This window comes from Pseudophryne corroboree, chromosome 11 (genome assembly GCF_028390025.1).
Source record: "Pseudophryne corroboree isolate aPseCor3 chromosome 11, aPseCor3.hap2, whole genome shotgun sequence".
Classification (NCBI taxonomy): Eukaryota; Metazoa; Chordata; class Amphibia; order Anura; family Myobatrachidae; genus Pseudophryne; species Pseudophryne corroboree.
Genome location: NC_086454.1, coordinates 267,192,171 through 267,211,584, shown reverse-complemented (window position 1 = coordinate 267,211,584; position 19,414 = coordinate 267,192,171). Strand labels below are relative to the sequence as shown.

The 19,414-nt window shown below is 45.6% G+C and overlaps 1 protein-coding gene across 5 annotated transcripts in view; it reads left to right on the top strand.

Annotated features, from left to right (window-relative positions):
- Window positions 1-19,414, top strand: part of WWOX (WW domain containing oxidoreductase) — a 1,758,901-nt gene that overhangs the window by 1,457,686 nt on the left and 281,801 nt on the right. The window lies entirely within an intron of this gene.

Sequence of the window (19,414 nt, the reverse complement as noted above, 5' to 3'; positions counted from 1 at the left end):
CGGCGTGTCTCACTGAGAGAAGCGGGTGGGCCGGAGCAAACGGCTCTGCGGGCCTTATAAGGCCCGTGGGCCGGAGGTTCCCCACCCCTGGTCTACAACATAGGGAGAGCTAGATCCCCAACGCTTGGAGATAAGTAATTGGAGTGACACCACATGGCGCTACCATAAACATGCACCGCAATGCGCACGTGCGACGTACGGGTACAAAGTCCTTTGTGGTTTTGCACAGGTTCTAGCAACATTTTCAGTCATACGGCAGAACGCAGGAAGATTGACATGAAGTGGGCGTTTCTGGGTGTCAACCGACCGTTTTTAGGGAGTGCTTAGAAAAACGCAGGCGTGTCGGGGAAAACACAGGCATGGCTGGGCGAACGCTGGGCGGGTGTGTGACATCAAAAGCCAACCCTCCAACATTAGAATCAACGCACACGAAGAGTAATTTAATGTGAGAGAGCGCTGATGTTGTATGTTACTAGTGACACCTGTTGAAAAAAAGAATTACCACATTAGTTTTTTATAAAATGTTTACAGTCTTTTGAGTGATGATGTGGGTAGCCTGCAGACCACGTCTTGTTGATGACTTTTGCAGATGGTGACTCACACGAAGAGTAAGTCCAGGGCTGGTCTTGTTTTTCACAAAATGTTTTTGCAGGCGCTCTGCTGCACAAGCGATCACACTTCAGCAAAGCGAAAATACACTCCCCGGTGGGCGACGGCTTAGCGTTTGCACGGCTGCTAAAAACTGCTAGCGAGCGAACAACTCGGAATGACCCCAAAGTGCTAGACAATGATGATAAAGATTCCATTATATGGCATAGTACAGTATTACTCATTTTATGCATGGCAGCTCCTAACCACCACAATGTAAAAATGTAGAACACTTGTACTGTAAGCCACTTTCTATACATTATTTTGTGCACTTTCCATACACAGGTTAGATACTTGTTTATATGGAGCATTATTTATTTATTTATTCTAGTTCCACTTTAAATATATTCTGTTTGATACATCAAGTTCTTGTAATATATGTTTTGGAATAATTTTATCAATGCAAACATAGCATGCTAACAGGTAACGGCCAATCACAGCAACAAGAGGTTAAGTGTCAGAAATCGCCAAACGAATCAGGTGTCTAGTGCAAGTTAATGGGTCATTGATTTAAGTCAATCAACATATTCAAATGTGACTATTAGGACGCAATTCCCGGAAAAGTCAGCGGGCTGATTTATGTACCAAGAAGCCATATCTTTCTCTAGACTGTTGCCCCAGTGTCAGCTTCCGATATTCCTTGATAAGCATTTCTCTGCTGTCAATATGCATCACACAGACTCACCTCATAAATTGAAGGCAGGTCTTGGCATGGGTTCACTACGGCTGGCCGGCGGTCGGGCTCCCGGCGACCAGCATCCCGGCGCCGGGAGCCCGACCGCCGGCTTACCGACAGCGTGGCGAGCGCAAATGAGCCCCTTGCGGGCTCGCTGCGCTCGCCACGCTACGGGCGCGGTGGCGCGCTACGCGCGCCACACTATTTTATTCTCCCTCTATGGGGGTCGTGGACCCCCACGAGGGAAAATAAGTGTCGGTATGCCGGCTGTCGGGCTCCCGGCGCCGGTATACTGAGTGCCGGGAGCCCGACCGCCGGCATACAGAAGACCACCCCTTGGCATCACAGGTTGGGCTGACATCATTTACCATGTAGTTATTTTTTCGAGTTGATCATTATGCCAAATGTAATGTTTCATCGTCAATAAAAACTGCTCCTCTTCTAAATCGCTGGATTAGTTCCATATTAGAATACTCTGCAGCTCATTAAACGCGTACAGGGAACTGGTCCCCAACCGGTGTTGGAGGACCAGCCTAGCCTCTGGTAACTATATAAAGATAACATTAATCTGAATTCACCAAACATTATCAGTATCAGTATCGGTTGAGAAATAGTATGTGCATGAAACGGTCTGCTTGTAACAATGACAATTGCAAAAGGATCAGGCGCCAGATAGCCTTTAATTGGCTGCAGCAACTTGCCCACAGATGGGCTGATGCATACAGAGCCCTCGCCAGTTTGGCTAGCGCAGCAAAATATACAACTATTCATAAAATGGCTCAGGGTGTGCACATAACACAGGCCTCGCACATATGCGCCAAAGACTATCTGCCACGTTCATCCGCTGGCATCTAGAGAGGCGGGAAAGGTAGGAAATTGGTTTACTAGTGTAAGCTGTGGTCAGTAAGAGCCTGTTGGCTAACTATAAACAGATGTAGATTAGCCTGAAGACACATACTCTGTCTGTATTATAGGTGGGTGCTTAATGTTGGAAATATGTGTTTACAGGCTTGAAGACAGCTCAGTTACGTAACCAGTGGAGTGATTTTATTGAAGATAAAGCAGATACAGCCGTACTCACTGTTATACACACACTGGTAGATTAAGCAAAACTTGAGAATTGCAGGGCGTCATTAAGCTATCCGGCTGGTGAGAGTATGTAGGTTCTGGGTAGCGGTGCAGGATGCTGAAACAGCATCAAAATCAGCAGGTAATTGCAGGTCTCATTGGATCTAAGTGAAAGACTGCTGTCACTCAGTGTCAAGATGGGCTTGCACATGCTCAGTAGTAGCCTTGATGGCCATCTTGGTACAGAGAATTAAGTTTCTTTGGAGGAGTAGCAACATGGAATTTGCGTAGTAGCGTGTATCCACTACCAACACTTAATACAGTCTGATGATGACAACTGGGGCATTCTTTTAACTTGCAACTTCAAGGATGATGCTGGGGGGAGGAAGGCCCCGGTGGAAGGTGCAGGGACGTGTCATTGTGATTTGCGTCATCATGGCCCTATAATGTTGCATTATGAGAGGGGGTGGGGTCATGATCATGCAATTTCCCACAAATTGCGTCATCGAGACACTGGACTACCGACTTCTCTGAGGCAGTGGGCAGATCCAGGAGGCTGTCCTGCTCTCTGAGAGATTTCTCCTGGACATTTCCTGGGAAGTAGGCAAGTATGGATAAGGTGTAGATCGAGGTGGATCTTGTCGGTTGCAAATCGGAGCACAGGTAGCTTTGTCCTGTTTTTTTTTTTAGACTTACGTGTATGTAGGGTCCCTGAAAAGATCTATTGCTGCATTACCTAAAATTAGCACCATGGGCTTAAATCAGACCCAATCGCTAGGGTGCATTTATGCATCCCAGTTATCAGGTGTTCAGCGCCTATAGGGGGAGGGGAAAATCGCTGTGCAGGAGTGTGATCGCATGTGCAGGAGAGCTGCACAAACAGAAGTTTGTGCAGTCTCTGCACAGCCCAGGACTTACTCTTCCAGTGCGGTAACGGGGCCGGAGCTGACGTCAGAAACCCTCCCTTCAAACGCCTGGTCCCTCCTGCGTTTCCCCGGACACTACTTGAAAATGGTCAGTTGCCACCCACAAACGTCCTCTTCCTGTCAGTCACCGTGCGATCGCTTTTCCTGCACCATCCCGGCGCTGCGGACCGACGCGCCTGCGCATTGCGGTGCATACGCATGCGCAGTTCAGACCTGATTGCAGGCTGCACGAATACACAGTCTAGCGATCAGGTCTGAATTACCCCTCATGTGCTAACAGACTTCAAGCTATTGTTATCCATCTTGTTTTGGATGGTAGGTTCGGGTGAGTGGCCTCCTGCTGTGTCCTGCAATTAGCTAGAATTAAGAATTCCTGTCTGTGAGCATTATGTGCTGAGGAAAATGGCTTCCTTCATTCAGCACATTTGTTTTTCCAGTTTTGACAAAAATATTTACATACTAAACTATACAGTGTACAGTACATTTCAGAATGTCACAAGTGATGTTAACATATGTAAAATATTCTATAGAATATGTCTTGGAAAGCAATGTTAGGTTGCGCCTAAGTATATCATTGTGTCACATGCCTCATTGTTGGTGTAATATGTGTCAGTAAGAGTAAAACACTTCAGGATACACAGTTTACCTCATACAAGCAGCTGTCTCTTGTTCCAGGATCGTGTGTGCATAAGTAACTACTGTATATATGTATGTATGAGTGGGTGTGTTTGTTTAGAAATCTCGGATCATATGCATTTATGTTTTGCTGCTTGTTATAAGTTAAACAAATCGGGCGGCGATGTATTTTAATACATCCCGCCCTTAATGTTATGTTGGAACCACTAACATTATAGTATCATGGGAAACCTGTGCAGTGATTGGAAATTACAGATACAGGTGAAACAAAGAAAAATAGAATATTGTGCAAAAATAAGAATTTACTTACCGATAATTCTATTTCTCGGAGTCCGTAGTGGATGCTGGGGTTCCTGAAAGGACCATGGGGAATAGCGGCTCCGCAGGAGACAGGGCACAAAAAAGTAAAGCTTTACTAGGTCAGGTGGTGTGCACTGGCTCCTCCCCCTATGACCCTCCTCCAGACTCCAGTTAGGTACTGTGCCCGGACGAGCATACACAATAAGGGAGGCATTTTGAATCCCGGGTAAGACTCATACCAGCCACACCAATCACACCGTACAACTTGTGATCTAAACCCAGTTAACAGTATGACAACAGAAAGGGCCTCTTAAAGATGGCTCCTTAACAATAACCCGAATTAGTTAACAATAACTATGTACAAGTATTGCAGATAATCCGCACTTGGGATGGGCGCCCAGCATCCACTACGGACTCCGAGAAATAGAATTATCGGTAAGTAAATTCTTATTTTCTCTATCGTCCTAAGTGGATGCTGGGGTTCCTGAAAGGACCATGGGGATTATACCAAAGCTCCCAAACGGGCGGGAGAGTGCGGATGAATCTGCAGCACCGAATGAGAGAACTCCAGGTCCTCCTTTGCCAGGGTATCAAATTTGTAAAATTTTACAAACGTGTTCTCCCCCGACCACGTAGCTGCTCGGCAGAGTTGTAATGCCGAGACCCCTCGGGCAGCCGCCCAAGATGAGACCACCTTCCTTGTGGAGTGGGCTTTTACAGTTTTAGGCTGTGGCAGGCCTGCCACAGAATGTGCAAGTTGAATTGTGTTACAAATCCAACGAGCAATCGACTGCTTAGAAGCAGGTGCGCCCAACTTGTTGGGTGCATACAATATAAACAGCGAGTCAGATTTTCTGACTCCAGCCGTCCTTGCAATGTATATTTTTAAGGCTCTGACAACGTCCAACAACTTGGAGTCCTCCAAGTCGCTAGTGGCCGCAGGCACCACAATAGGTTGGTTCAGATGAAATGCTGATACCACTTTAGGGAGAAAATGCGGACGAGTCCGCAGTTCTGCCCTATCCGAATGGAAGATTAGATAAGGACTTTTATAAGATAAAGCCGCCAATTCAGATACTCTCCTGGCAGAGGCCAGGGCTAGTAACATAGTCACTTTCAATGTGAGATATTTCAAATCCACCTTTTTCAATGGTTCAAACCAATGGGATTTGAGGAAATCTAAAACTACATTTAGATCCCACGGTGCCACCGGAGGCACCACAGGAGGCTGTATATGCAGTACTCCCTTGACAAAAGTCTGGACCTCAGGGACAGAGGCCAATTCTTTTTGGAAGAATATTGACAGGGCCGAAATTTGAACCTTAATGGATCCCAATTTGAGACCCATAGATAATCCTGATTGCAGGAAATGTAGGAAACGACCCAGTTGGAATTCCTCCGTCGGAACCCACCGATCCTCGCACCACGCTACATATTTTCGCCAAATGCGGTGATAATGTTTCACGGTGACTTCCTTCCGTGCCTTAATCAAGGTAGGAATGACTTCTTCTGGAATGCCTTTCCCTTTTAGGATCTGGCGTTCAACCGCCATGCCGTCAAACGCAGCCGCGGTAAGTCTTGAAAAAGACAGGGACCCTGCTGTAGCAGGTCCCTTCTCAGAGGTAGAGGCCACGGTTCGTCCGTGAGCATCTCTTGAAGTTCCGGATACCAAGTCCTTCTCGGCCAATCCGGAACCACTAGTATTGTTCTTACTCTTCTTTGCCGTATGATCTTCAATACCTTTGGTATGAGCGGCAGAGGAGGAAACACATACACTGACTGGTACACCCAAGGAGTTACCAGTGCGTCCACAGCTATTGCCTGTGGATCTCTTGACCTGGCGCAATATTTGTCCAGTTTCTTGTTGAGGCGAGACGCCATCATGTCTACAATTGGTCTTTCCCAACGGTCTATTAACATGTTGAAGACTTCTGGATGTAGACCCCACTCTCCCGGATGAAGATCGTGTCTGCTGAGGAAGTCTGCTTCCCAGTTGTCCACGCCCGGGATGAACACTGCTGACAGTGCTATCACGTGATTCTCCGCCCAGCGAAGAATCTTGGCAGCTTCTGCCATTGCACTCCTGCTTCTTGTGCCGCCCTGCCTGTTTACATGGGCGACCGCCGTGATGTTGTCCGACTGAATCAACACCGGCTTTCCTTGCAGGAGAAGTTCCGCCTGGCTTAGAGCATTGTAGATTGCTCTTAGTTCCAGAATGTTTATGTGAAGAGACTTTTCCAGACTCGTCCATACTCCCTGGAAGTTTCTTCCTTGTGTGACTGCTCCCCAGCCTCTCAGGCTGGCGTCCGTGGTCACCAGGATCCAATCCTGAATGCCGAATCTGCGGCCTTCTAATAGGTGAGCCTTCTGCAACCACCACAGAAGTGACACCCTTGTCTTTGGTGACAGGGTTATTCGCAGGTGCATCTGCAGATGCGACCCTGACCATTTGTCCAACAGATCCCTTTGGAATATTCTTGCATGGAATCTGCCGAATGGAATTGCTTCGTAAGAAGCCACCATTTTTCCCAGGACTCTTGTGCATTGATGTACTGACACTTTTCCTGGTTTTAGGAGGTTCCTGACCAGATCGGATAACTCCTTGGCTTTTCCCTCTGGAAGGAAAACCTTTTTCTGAACCGTGTCCAGAATCATTCCTAGGAACAGCAGACGAGTTGTCGGGATTAAATGGGATTTTGGAATATTCAGAATCCACCCGTGTTGTCTTAGCACCTCTTGAGATAGTGCTAAAGCTGTCTCCAGCTGTTCTCTGGACCTTGCCCTTATTAGGAGATCGTCCAAGTATGGGATAACTAATACGCCTTTTCTTCGAAGAAGAATCATCATCTCGGCCATTACCTTGGTAAAGACCCGAGGCGCCGTGGACAATCCGAACGGCAGCGTCTGAAACTGATAGTGACAGTTTTGAACAATGAACCTGAGGTACCCCTGGTGTGCGGGGTAAATCGGAACGTGTAGATACGCATCCTTGATGTCCAAGGATACCATAAAGTCCCCTTCTTCCAGGTTCGCTATCACTGCTCTGAGTGACTCCATCTTGAACTTGAACTTTTTTATGTAGAGGTTCAAGGACTTCAGATTTAGAATAGGCCTTACCGAGCCATCCGGCTTCGGTACCACAAATAGAGTGGAATAATACCCCTTTCCTTGTTGTAATAGGGGTACTTTGACTATCACCTGCTGAGCGTACAGCTTGTGAATGGCTTCCAACACCCTCTCCCTTTCGGAAGAGACGGTTGGTAAGGCAGACTTCAGGAAACGATGAGGAGGATCCGTCTCTAATTCCAACCTGTACCCCTGAGATATTATCTGCAGGATCCAGGGGTCTACCTGCGAGTGAGCCCACTGCGCGCTGTAATTTTTGAGACGGCCCCCCACTGTCCCCGAGTCCGCTTGAGAGGCCCCAGCGTCATGCTGAGGTTTTTGCAGGAGCCGGGGAGGGCTTCTGTTCCTGGGAAGGAGCTGCCTGTTGGTGTCTCTTCCCTCTTCCTCTGCCTCGTGGCAGGTACGACAAACCCTTTGCTCTCTTATTTTTGTAGGAGCGAAAAGGCTGCGGTTGAAAGGTCGGTGCCTTTCTCTGTTGGGGAGTGACTTGAGGTAAAAAAGTGGATTTCCCGGCAGTAGCCGTGGCCACCAAGTCTGATAGACCAACTCCAAATAACTCCTCCCCTTTATACGGCAAAACCTCCATGTGACGTTTTGAATCCGCATCGCCTGTCCACTGTCGTGTCCATAAGGCTCTTCTGGCTGAAATGGACATAGCACTCACCCGAGATGCCAGTGTGCAAATATCCCTCTGTGCATCACGCATATAGATAAATGCATCCTTTATTTGTTCTAACGACAGTAAAACATTGTCCCTATCTAGGGTATCAATATTTTCAATCAGGGATTCTGACCAAACTACTCCAGCACTGCACATCCAGGCAGTTGCTATAGCTGGTCGTAGTATAACACCTGCATGTGTGTATATATTCTTTTGAATAACTTCCATCTTTCTATCTGATGGATCCTTAAGTGCGGCCGTCTCAGGAGAGGGTAACGCCACTTGTTTGGATAAGCGTGTGAGCGCCTTGTCCACCTTAGGGGGTGTTTCCCAGCGCGCCCTAACCTCTGGCGGGAAAGGGTATAATGCCAATAACTTTTTTGAAATTATCAACTTTTTATCAGGAGCAACCCACGCTTCATCACACACGTCATTTAATTCTTCTGATTCAGGAAAAACTGTTTGTAGTTTTTTCACACCATACATAATACCCTGTTTTACGGTATCTGTAGTATCAGCTAAATGTAACGTCTCCTTCATTGCCAAAATCATATAACGTGTGGCCCTACTGGAAAATACGTTTGAATTTCTACCGTCGTCACTGGAATCAGTGCCCGTGTCTGGGTCTGTGTCGACCGACTGAGGCAAAGGGCGTTTTACAGCCCCTGACGGTGTTTGAGGCGCCTGGACAGGCATTAATTGATTGTCCGGCCGCCTCATGTCCTCAACTGACTGTTTAAGGGAAGATAAACCATCACGTAATTCCACAAATAAAGGCATCCATTCTGGTGTCGACCCCCTGGGGGGTGACATCTGCATATTTGGCAATTGCTCCGCCTCCACACCAATATCGTCCTCATACATGTCGACACCACGTACCGACACACACCGCAAACTCACAGGGAATGCTCTAATGAAGACAGGACCCACTAGCCCTTTTGGGGAGACAGAGGGAGAGTCTGCCAGCACACACCACAAAGCGCTATATATACAAGGGATATCCTTATATTAAGTGCTCCCTTATAGCTGCTTTAATATATATATATATATAGCCATTAATGTGCCCCCCCTCTCTGTTTTACCCTGTTTCTGTAGTGCAGTGCAGGGGAGAGACCTGGGAGCCGTTCTGACCAGCGGAGCTGTGACAGAAAATGGCGCCGTGTGCTGAGGAGATAGGCCCCGCCCCTTTTTCGGCGGGTTCTTCTCCCGCTATTTTTCCAGTCAGGCAGGGGTTAAATATCTCCATATAGCCCCTATGGGCTATATGTGAGGTATTTTTAGCCTTGTATAAGGTTTATATTTGCCTCTCAGAGCGCCCCCCCCCAGCGCTCTGCACCCTCAGTGACTGCCCAGTGAAGTGTGCTGAGAGGAAAATGGCGCACAGCTGCAGTGCTGTGCGCTACCTTATGAAGACTGAGGAGTCTTCAGCCGCCGGTTTCCGGACCTCTTCACGCTTCAGCATCTGCAAGGGGGTCGGCGGCGCGGCTCCGGGACCGGACTCCACGGCTGGGCCTGTGTTCGATCCCTCTGGAGCTAATGGTGTCCAGTAGCCAAGCAGCAAATCCACTCTGCATGCAGGTGAGTTTACTACTTTCCCCCTAAGTCCCACGTTGCAGTGATCCTGTTGCCAGCAGGACTCACTGTAAAGAAAAAAACCTAAACTAAACTTTCTCTAAGCAGCTCTTTAGGAGAGCCACCTAGATTGCACCCTTCTCGTTCGGGCACAAAATCTAACTGGAGTCTGGAGGAGGGTCATAGGGGGAGGAGCCAGTGCACACCACCTGACCTAGTAAAGCTTTACTTTTTTGTGCCCTGTCTCCTGCGGAGCCGCTATTCCCCATGGTCCTTTCAGGAACCCCAGCATCCACTTAGGACGATAGAGAAAGTTCATTTATTTCAGTAATTCAACTTAAAAGGTAAACTAATATATTACATAGACTCAAATGAAAAGTAAGATATTTCAAGCCTTTATTTGTTATAATTTTGATGATTGCGGCTTACAGTTTAAGAAAACCCCAAATCCAAATTCTCAGAAAATTAGAATATGACATAAAATCAGTAAAAAAAGGATTTTAAATACAAAAATGTCGGCCCTCTGAAAAGTATAATCATGCATATGTACTCAGTACTTGGTTTGGGCCCCTTTTGCATGAATTACTGCCTCAATGCGGCGTGGCATGGATTCTATCAGCCTGTGGCACTGCTGAGATTTTATGGGAGACCAGGACGCTTCAATAGCGGACTTCAGCTCTTTTGCATTGTTCGGTCTCATGTCTCTCATCTTTCTCTTGGCAATGCCAAGGACAGGCGAGTTTGCTGGCCAATCCAGCACAGTAATTCCATGGTCATTGAAGCAGGTTTTGGTACTTTTGGCAGTGTGGGCAGGTTCCAAGTCCTGCTGGAAAATGAAGTCTGCATCTCCACCTCTTGTCAATCTGCTCCTGAACAACAAACAACGTCAGAAACATCTTACCTGGGCTAAAGAAAAAAAAAGAACTGGTCTGTTGCTCAGTGGTCCAAAGTCCTCTTTTCTAATGAGAGCAAATTTTGCATATCATTTGGAAACCAAGGTCCCAGCGTATGGAGGAATATTGGAGAGGCACACAATCCAAGATGCTTGAAGTCCAGTGTGAAGTTTCCACAGTCTGTGTTGATTTGGGGATCCATGTCAACTGCTGGTGTTGGTCCACTGTGCTTTATTAAGTCCAGAGTCAATGCAGCCGTCTACCAGGATATTTTAGTGCACTTCATGCTTCCTTCAGCAGACAAGCTTTATGGAGATGCTGACTTCATTTTCCAGCAGGACTTGGCACCTGCCCACACTGCCAAAAGTACCAAAACCTGCTTCAATGACCGTGGGATTACTGTGCTGGATTGGCCAGCAAACTCACCTGACCTGAACCCCATAGAGATCTATGGGGCATTGCCAAGAAAAAGATGAGACATGAGATCGAACAATGCAGAAGAGCTGAAGGCCGCTATTGAAGCATCCTGGTCTTCCATAACACCTCAGCAGTGCCACAGGCTGATAGAATTCATGCCACGCCGCATTGAGGCAGTAAGTCAGGGTGTGGTATGGTTTGTCGGCGGTCGGGGTCCCGGCGACCAGCATACCGGTGCCGGAATCCCGACCGCCGGGCGACCAGCATTCCGGCGCCGGTATGGTGGGCGCCGGGAGGCCGGCCGCCGGCAACCAGAAGACCACCCGTAAGTCATGCAAAAGGGGCCCAAACCAAGTACTGAGTATATATGCATGATTATACTTTTCAGAGGGCCGACATTTATGTATTTAAAATCCTTTTTTATTGATTTTATGTAGTATTCTAATTTTCTGAGATTCTGGATTTAGGGTTTTCTTAAACTGTAAGCCACAATCATAAAAATTATAACAAATAAATATCTCACTTTGCATGTAATGAGTCTATATAAAATATTAGTTTCACCTTTTAAGTTGAATTACTGAAATAAATGAACTTTTGCACAATATTCTAATTTTCGGAGTTTCACCTGTATGTGGACTTGGACCAGTTATACCCCTTTTACACTGACAATTTTATCCCGGGATTTTTGTGAGTGTGAATGGGACAATTTCCCGGGACGAGCATCCCGGGATTTCAACCCAGGTCTCGACCTGGGTTGAATCCGGGACCATCCCGGGAAGCTGTGCAGTGTGAATGGGTATACCGGGTCAAGGCGACCCGGCACCCATTCTGCATAGGAGGAGGCAGTGCTTGGAGAAGATTATCTCTAATCACCGCCTCCGGAAGAGTCAGCGGTGACGTCACCGACCCGGCAGCTAATGTAAAAGGGTCATTCCCGGGAATGTGTCAAGGGAAATATCCCGGGACACATTCCCGGGAATGACCAGATCCTGCGAATGTAAAAGGGGTATGAATGGCTCTCAGTTGGGACAGTGTCTCTGATTAGACAGAACTGGCTATAAGACGTTGATAAGTTCTACCTTTTGCTTGCCAGCTCTAGATTCATGTACTGTATATCAGGGCATCATGCTTTCTGTGCAACGTTCAAATGATTTCATAAAAGCTTATTCCCAGCCTTATTCATCTCCCCCCTCTCTGGCTGATTTATCACCTGCACTAAATACACACATTGATGGCTGCTGCCTCAAGGAAGATATTTTGCATCCAGTTTAGGCGTAAAGCGAATGCTGTGTGTAAATCTTCCTGTGACATAACATACTGTTGTAAGGAAAGAAGCTGAGGAGAGGGGGGTTGGACTGGAACTGATGATATGCGCTGAATACATGTTTGGATGGAACATGCCACGTTTATCCAGCACAGTACAAAGGGACACACTGCACAGCCCATCACCATTAATATAGGGGTGATTATGATATGTAGTTACCGGTGTTTATATAGAGACCGCAGACACTGGCAACTCCACATTAATCACTGGTGAGTCATAATGCCGCCTCTTCACACCATTTGCAGAATCAGATGATTGTAGATTAATTCTTACAAGACATTTGCAAATATTGGAAATCCAAGTTATTTAGATAAAGGAGTTAATCCATCCTGGAGCCATTTGCAGTAAAAAAAACTCTGCCATTACAGTCCAGGTTTTAAGGATATCGGTGCTTGAGCACAGGCGTCAGTCAATTTGATGTATCCATCTGGACTTAAGTATGGATATCCTTAAAAGATGGACTGTAATGGCGGAGTTTGAGAACTATCCTACCTTACTCTCAGCTCTCTGGTGTAGTGGTTGTTAGTGTCACTGGAAACAGGTTTAGAGTTAATGGACAATGTGGTTCTGCAGCTGATTGGTTGGCTGTGGCAACTGCCCAATCTAAATAACCATTCTGCAGTGTCAAATACATCTGACAGTTTTGGCCTTTAGATCAGTAGAAGCCATTAGCTGAGCTCTCCATGGAGATAGGAGCTAATCAGGGTGTATCTCTAAAACCATTGGAGTTCACCAAGGCATGTGACTTCTGCTTATCTGCTACCTGGGGGGTGGGGCTGTCCCTGCACAATGTTATTCTTGGCTAGTTAAAACTAGGAGTAGACATGTCATCTAAAATAAAATACCTGCAGTTTATGTAAAACTATTATAATACAGTTTATCATCTTGCTTTATTCACTATCAGTCAGTAACTTAATTTGTCTCCTCTTATTTGCATACTGAAGCCTGTGGCACATTAACACTACTGTAATGTCAGAATGATTCACACAATTCAATTCAACAAATGTCAGTTCTAGAGTACCGTGTGTTAATTCTGCAGTGTGCATTCTGTACGTAGTGCATGAAATAGTGGGGAACCATCCTGAACCCCACAAAATGGCATATAAGATAGCTACTGGCTCTAATGCTAATATAATGTGTCACATGTATTCATGAATGAAGAATGCTAACCAGCAAATTATTTCAGCAGGTAAATGTGTTTAGATCAGTTTGGGTAAATTTTAATGTCTCTACTGTGTTTTGTAAGTGTGCATGTATACGCTGGAAAAAATTACTTGCAGCTACGATCTGCAACCTGAAAAAAAACCCTGTTCCATCCCTATAACACACCAACACACTTCCCGTCATTTACACTCAATTTTCTGCTTTTTAGAGAAAATCACACAAATTGTGTCTTTATTGGCCACATATTATTAGCTTTAAATACATTACTCTTTATTAGGAGGTGTATACCAGAGGTTCTGCGCCGGGGGGCAGATATAACAATATGTGAATTTTTGCATCAATGCTTTTATTTCCGATCTCTCCGTATCACGGCAATAACAAATGTTATATCAGGTACATTTATTAAGAGAGTTTTGCAAGGACATGGGCTCCAATAACAGCCGGGGCTGGCGAAGGCTACCCTACTTCTGTGTTCGGATCGGGCTGAGCAATTGCACACATGCAGTGGTGGTTATGGGAGAAGGATAGTAAGGATCTTTTTTAGAAGAAAAAAATTGTGATACAGTGGGCCGACACCATTTAAAGATGGCATTAGATAAACTTCCAAAAAGTTAAGCTTCTCTAAACTTAGAGAAGGGGGCATTTTCACAGCCTGGGGTCTACATTTGAAATTAGGGAGATGACTACAGCTAAGATATCTCCAATATCTGCTGCGGAACCCTTTGGGTAAATAAGCCATATGCTCAAAAATGTGATAAACCATCCAAAATGGGTGTAGTATGTTATGCCGGCAGTCAGGCTCCCGGCGGCCAGCATACCAGCATCGGAATCCCAACCTCCGGCAGCATACCGACAGCTGGGCATTTGCAAATGAGCCCCTTGCGGGCTCGGTGGCGCGCTACACTATCTATTCTACCTCCAGGGGGACGTGGACCCCCAAGAGGGAGAAAAGCTGTCGGTATGCCAACGGTCGGGATTCCGGCGCTGGTATGCTGGTCGTCGGGAGCCCGGCCGCCAGCAAACTGAAGACCACCCTCCAAAATTGGATGTTTTCTAAAGATTTATCACATTTTCAGCTTAGTAAATAGGTCCTACATCCTGACATTTTTATATTCAAATAAGACGTGTTTTCTCCACATTTTGATTGAATACCAAAAATTTACAACTGTAGGTTATAGATCACGGCTAATCAAAGGTGCACCATAACGTTCAGAAAACATGCATTCACAGTGACAGGTGGACTTTAATAAGACATTATATATTATTTTGCATTTTTGGTTTGATTTTTTTTCTAATGCAGAAGAAAAAAAAATAACACCAGTAAGGAATGATGAGACAGTACAGTTAATTTCAGGCTCATATTATTTGAAACATATCAGTTGGGAGGATAAGAAATGAAATATCTTACTCTGATCTATGCCTGGATTATGGGTTTAGAATCTTCGGTTTAAGCAGCACATACATAAATCTGCATGAAAACAATTTCATATTTTTGTTACCACTTTCACGTTCTCTTGTCACTTTTCCGCAGTTTCTTATCTCCCTTCCAATTTCTTTTCTATTTCTCTCTCTTCCTGTGTTCCAATTTCGCCTCTTCCTGATTTAAAGAAGCAATTTATTATATTCAGGAGGGAGGAATGTTAAGCAACAAGCAATAGTCCTGGTGCCCAGTTTTGTCGAAGTGACTTGTTATTGTCTTATATAGGCACATGATGATTTCAAAGAGATAGTAATCATAATTTTACATAATAAGCAGCAAAAATGCAGAGAGGGGATGAAGGGTGGAGTTGAGGAAATGTTTAAGAGATGCAATCTTGGTAAGGCTAGAAAGGATGCAGAGATTCTTCAAAACTCTATTTTGTATGTTGTGAAATGATTATTTATTATTGTGACACTAATTTTGTAGGGATACCTGCCACCTACATACAGTGTTGTCATCCATTGTATGGATCCAATTTCATGGCAATGTAGCCTATCATTTCACTGTGTTCCCATGCCTTATGAATACTGGTAATGTCTCATTAAATATTGATCATGGAGATGTCACTGAACCACTTTGTGAGTTAAACTATATGACTGATACTTTGTGAAATGGCTGTCTGCAGCTTAGTTCAGATCACAAAATGTCTGCCATCACTGTGAAGTTGTCCTTGCTCCTTCTCATCAGATATAACCATAGTTGCTGACTTTCTGTCTGCAACTTTGGGAGAGGGGGCAGCCAGGTCATCTTTAGAGGGGGCGATGCAGGGTGTGTGGCTTGATACAGGGGAGAATCCAGGGGCATGATGTAGCTAAGCAGGCTGTGGGGGGGTAGTGGACGCACAATCTTATCATCAGCCTCTGCTATACAATGCTGAGATTATCGGTATTGTAAAGCGGTGGGTATGGCTACGATGACTCTATTCAGCGCGAATTGCCGCCAGGTCTGCCCACTGCATTCGGCAAGTGGGTGACTAGTCTGCAGGTGGAGTACGTATCTGGGAGACTTGCCCACTCACCCGGGCAACTGGGAGCACCACCTGATATTGTGAGCCTTCCAGCCGTTCTGGACGTGTGGACAAGTATGGATGTAACGTGATTTCCGTATGAGCAACAACTGTGCAGAAATACTTTAAATCTAAATATTTAAGAAATAATGAAGTCATTTCCTAATTTTCTCTTTTAAGCTCTATTTAAAAAAAAAGGTTTTTTTTTTAAATTATCTTCAGCTTGCACCTTCTGTTCATCCGGCATGTACGCAATTACAACAAGACCCATTTGTGCATGTCTGACATGTGGATGTAACCAGAGCCGGATTTAGGGGTCAGGCCGACCCTATGCACATTGATATTTCCATTCCATTGGATATCGGCCGCCGAACATCCAAACCCCCCATTCCTCCAGACCACCTGTCTGTCCACCTTCCATCTGCTGCTGCTCTGATGCGGTGGCAGGATGGGGGAATTCCGTGCTGCGCCGCTGCTCAGATGCGGGGGGGGGGGGGGGGGACTGTCATGCCACTCCTCTAATGTGGGGGAGGATATGCTGTGCCGCTCCACTAATACGGGGGAGGGGGGGGGACAGCTGTGCCGCTCCACTGATGTAGGGGAAGGGGCAGAGCCGGTTGTAGACCTTGTAGCTCAGGGCAAACGTTTCCTTTGGTGCCCCTCCCTTCCCCACTGAAGACAGGGACATTGTGCTCCGAAGGTCCTCTGTCACCAACCCGGGGCACCCCGCAAGTGTCCCGAGGTACCCCAGGGTGCCACGGCACACAGTTTGAGACCCACTGCCTTACACACATTGCACCAGGTAGAGCCTCTTATACACTTTACACCAGGTAACATAGAAACATAGAATTTGACGGCCGAGAAGAACCACTTGACTCATCTAGACTGCCCCTTTTTTTCCCATATTTTTATCTCAAAACTTGATCCTTATTTCTTTGTAAGGATATCCTTATGTCTATCCCATGCATGTTTAAATTTCTCTACTGTCTTAGCCTCTACCACCTCTGATGAGAGGCTATTCCACTTGTCCACTACCCTTTCAGTGAAGTAATTTTTCCCTAAATTTCCCCTGAACCTCCCCCCCTCCAGTCTCAGTGCATGTCCTTGTGTCCCAAAATGTTTCCCTCCTGGACTTTGTTAAAACCCTTGATATATTTGAAAGTTTCTATCATGTCCCTCTTTCCCTTCTCTGCTCCGAGTCCAAACTATACATATTGAGATTTTTTTAGTCTCAATATTCTTTCTGGGTATGTTTTGTGATGTAGGCCATGCACCATTTTAGTTGCCCTTCTTTGTACAGTCTCTAATGCAGTGATTTTCAACCTTTTTTTACTCGTGGCACACGAACAATATTTTAAAATTCCCAAGGCACACCATCAGTTCCCCGCAGAAAAAAAAAAAACACACATTGGCCCTCACAGTAAAAAAAAAATCCACACATACATTAGCCTACACAGAAAAAACAATCACATTGCTCACCACATAAATCCTATTGCTCCCCACATGAATTATTCACATTGTTCCCCCCCATAAAGCCACAAATCCTTATTCTCCCCACATAAATCCTATTGAAATCCTATTGTTCCCCACAGGAGAAATAAAATAACAAATATTAGCCCCTACCAGTCAGCTGTCCTCCTCCCTGTCCCTCAGTGGCGGGGGTTCATAGAGGAGTGCTGCGAATACTGAGCAGGGGGCAGTCGGTAAGGTGCGGATGTTGGTGGGCAAGGAAAGCTGTGTATGCAGGAGGGAACTGGAAGATGTGTATGCAGGCGGGTGGGCTGGCTGGGTGGTGTGACGCGGCGGCCGTGACCTATGATATCACACCACAGCGTCTTCAAGGCATAGGTCACGGCCAGAGCATGAATGATCCTCTAAGAAGAGCCCGGGCCAACAGTTCACTCTGAAGGTGCAGGAAGCTGCTCTGGCTCCGCGGCACATCTTGCAACTGGTTGCGGCACACTAGTGTGCCATGGCACACTTGTTGAAAAAGCCTGCTCTAATGTATTAATATCCTTTTAAAGATATGGCCTCAGGAATTGAACACAGTATTCTAGATGAGGCCGTACCAATGACCCATACAGTAGCATTATTACTTCTTTCTTTCTTTCTGCTGCTGATTCCACTCCCAATGCAGCCAAGCATCTGACTAGCCTTCCTCATTGCTTTGTTTCATTGCTTACCTGCCTTTAAGTCACCTGAAATTGTGATGCCTAGATCCCTTTCCTCCTCAGTAGTTTCCAGTATAGTACCATTAATACTATATTAAGCCTTTGGATTTTGAGACCCAAGTGCATGATTTTGCATTTTTTGGCATTAAACTGTAATTGCCACACTCTTGACCATTCCTCTTGTCTACCTAGATCCTCAATCATTTGTTTTACCCTACATGGTGTGTCTACCCTGTTGCATACTTTTGTGTCATCTGCAAAAAGGCATACTTTCCCTTTAATACCATTTGCAATGTCACTAATAAAGATATTACAAAGCACTGGTCCAAGGTAGAGCCCCTTATACACAATACGCCAGGTAGAGCCTCTTATACACATTGCGGAAAGCGGGCGGACAGGGGGGGGATGTGGGCAGGGGAAATAGCACTGGTGGGGTGACTACCCGCCCTGCTAACGCCGACGCACTTAGAACCGACACAAGCAGGGTTGAGGACTGCTGTGCAGCTCCTTTGGTTTGGGGTGTGGGGGGGGGACTGCTGTGCCGCCCCTAGCATGTTCAGCCCATAGGCAAGTGCCTAGTTACATCATTTCATTTTGGTTTCCCTAAATCGCGGAATTTCACCTCCTGAAGGGCAGCTGGATTCACCCGGCACACCGCCTACCAAAGATGGGAAACAGGGAAAGCGCATCAGACATTTTTGATATATGCTGCAGAACCCATGTAATACTGTCAGCAAGCCCTACATTTGTTTGGCACGTTTATGGTGAGTGCATTTAGCTACAGTAAAAACCTGTATCCTGTACGCTGGTACAATCACACATGCTAAGAAATGCTGAACGAACGAACACAAACACAGACGGGGAATCCAGATAATAAAAGTGAATGGGTTATAATTTATTAGCATAAACTAATATGACATGTTCTATCACCCAAAACAAGTGCTACCCTGTAGTTGCCTAGTGTTGTACTCTAATAATCACAAAAGCATGTATTCAATTAAACTGCACTCTAGTAAAGCATAACACATATCTCATCATAATACATGATACATAAATCAGTACTCAAAAATTATCAACATTACAGTACATATTACTTGGAGTGAATCTAGGAATCAACAACATGAAAATTAAATTATATTTACGTACATTCATTAAACCATTTTATGAAGTACAAATATGCACAGATCTATAGATGCACATGCATGTTCTCACATATAACATAAATAAAAAATGAAGCATTTATTCATCATTAAATTGAACATGTGTAGGAAAAACTACTTTAAGGACTTTTTAAAGTAAAGAATACACGGACACCTGTGTCTCCTGCTCGATGTTTAAGTCAGTCA